Source organism: Ambystoma mexicanum, chromosome 12 (genome assembly GCF_040938575.1).
Source record: "Ambystoma mexicanum isolate Mex_15411 chromosome 12, UKY_AmexF1_1, whole genome shotgun sequence".
Taxonomy (NCBI): domain Eukaryota; kingdom Metazoa; phylum Chordata; class Amphibia; order Caudata; family Ambystomatidae; genus Ambystoma; species Ambystoma mexicanum.
In genome coordinates, this window is record NC_090936.1 from 836086595 (window position 1) to 836089128 (window position 2534).

Genomic DNA, 2534 nt, shown 5'->3' on the forward strand with positions numbered 1-2534 from the left:
TCTGTGTTTCCTGAGGAATCTTTGAGAAGTGGTTAATGTAGGCAGTTTTGAAATTCCCAGGTACGGTTCCTGTTTTCAGCAAGTGGCTCATGAAATTGCAAAATAATTCTGCAGGTGTCTCTTTGCTTAGAATTGTCTTGTAGATATTTGGTGGGTATTTGGTGGGCAGGATTCTATTGTTGATCAGACTTTGCTGCTTTCTGTCACTAGATTGGTGAAGTCTGCCGTCATGATCGGTGTGAAGTACTTCAACAGTCTTGTTACCTAAAAGACTGGGTTGTTGGTGATATTTCTGCTTACGTCTTTGGGCACAATGTTGATGACATTTTTGGATATGTATGTTTCTGGTTTTAAAGTGGTTCACCAGGTCATCGCAAGGTTTCTTTTGCATTGGTGGGGATGTTATTGCAAGCTCTCAGCTTTCTTTTCTCGTTGATGATGTTGAACATCTCTTTCTATGAATTGCTTGCTTTTCAGTTTCAGATGCCTTTGGCACAGTGAAGTGTTTTTGCTTTTATGTTATATGCCAACAAAGAAGCTGGCATTTATCTGCGCTTCCACTCTTGCACTGCTGGTGAGGAATGAGGTGTACGTCCATTCTCCAGTGAGATCCAATTGCCTACCGGATACAGCAGGCAGTTAGAATTCCATGTTTGCTGCCAAGGCAAAACTCAAGAACTGGGTAAAAACCTTAGATTAGATTAGGCACACTGGCAGGGAGCAAGGATGAAGACTGCAGTAGAATTCTCTCAAGTAGGAATGATGAAGGCAGCAGAAGGATGAGTAATGAAGGCAATAGGATAACAGTGGCAGGGGGAATTAGGGAAACCGAGAGAAGGGGGGAGGAACAGATGACCAGTACAACACAGAGAAGGCTGGAAAACACAGGATTGGAAAAGACCAAAGCTAGCATCTGCATCATATAGCACTAAGCTGTGCATTGTGACATGTTGTCTACTGGTCTCAGCCTCCTTTTAATGTAATCCTGGAACTCTGGGGTGCATTGATTCCAGAGAGCGGTGGCAACTTCCTGGACTGCCATCACAATGTTGCATGATGGCCATCTTTGGTAGGGCATGCCGTGGAGTGCCATGGTGGACATCTTTGGAGGGGCACATCAGGGAGTGCCATGGCATCCACCTTGGGATGGACAACTATACAGTGACCCAAAGTGCCACTGCCGCCAAAGGGACCAGAATGTCCATGACTGCTGTGACCCATGGAGCGGAGATCCATGTCATTTTAGAAATGTTGCTTTACAGTGTCATCTGTGTTTTAGGTATGCTATTATTTCCTGTTGCATGTATTCTTTTCTCCAAGCGCGTTCAAGTTTCCTGTTTGTTTTCTTCAAGGCTCCCTAATGGAGTGTAAATCATCTGGCAGCCATTTTCATTTTGGAGATGAGGAAGAGTTTCTTTGGTGCTACAGCATCTAAAGCGTCTATGATCCATTTTTGGAGTGTCTCAATTCTTTCTTCTGTTGGAAGTGTGTGCAGTAGAGTGTTTGGTGGTTTTGTTGCTTCCAGTCTGATGTTGACGTCCATGGTGTTCAGGGATTCCCAGTGTCTTTTCTCAGATGGAGTTAGATTTACGTGGATGGCTTGTAATACTATTTAAGAATGGATCACAAAAGGTAACACAAGGTGGTTTCTTCAAAAAATGTGTATTGGGTATGTGCGGTTGTAGCGAGGCTTTTTTGTAGTACATGGTGTCCTGCTGTGTAGTAGGTGCATGGTGGATAGTTGTGAGGTCAGATAATTTTTTTAATGTTTATTTTTTAAATTTGAATTTTTTTTTTTTATACGGAACGCTTCACAAGTTTGCACATCATCCTTGCACAGGGGCCATGCTAATCTCCTCTGTATCATTACAATTTTAGTATATGTGCTGCCGAAGTGAGCATATGAGGTCAGAGATTTGGCAGAGTTGGTGTTCTCCTCTTGCAGGCATGATCAAGTGGTCATGTTCTGTACTAATGATGGCTATGGCTTCTCCAAATGTTTTCTGTGAAAATCAGGTTGTAAACAGGTGGTCTTTAGATGAGTAGGAAGGAAAGATTGCAATGGTCTAGAGTTAGATGGAAGTAAAGTGATTCAGCATTTGGGATATTTAATGATGGTGCTGTTATGAATTTTAGGTGACATTTATATGCAGAGGCCTGGTCACCTCCACTATTTCCATCTAGGTTTGCCTGCCTGAGTTTGAAATTGTTCAGGAGGGATTTGTGAATGATAAATCTCCATTATCCAGATTACCATGAGTAAAAGGATGTCTATCAAACCTTTGAGGAGGAGCTTGTGTATCTTGGTGCTATGCATTGAAATTGATATGGCATCGACCAGGTTGCACTGAATTGTTTTGTTTCGCACGTTTTTATTTTTGGGAGTTGTATCTTAAGGCAATTTGGCAATGGTTCCTACTTTCTTTTGATCCTGTTGTTGGTTTCAGTGTGCATGGTTGTAGTGTATGCCTTTTTTGTTTACATTCCTTCATTGAGGAGCTTGAATAGGTTGGCTGTAGTGCCAATGTCATTTT

General features: G+C 42.1%; 1 non-coding gene across 1 annotated transcript; it reads right to left on the minus strand.

The window, feature by feature from the left end:
• Window positions 1–1795: 1795 nt before the first annotated feature.
• Window positions 1796–1902, minus strand: LOC138514811 (U6 spliceosomal RNA). Its single transcript, XR_011281959.1, has one exon. It is a non-coding gene; the product is annotated as a U6 spliceosomal RNA (small nuclear RNA).
• Between the last annotated feature and the right edge of the window lie 632 nt (window positions 1903–2534).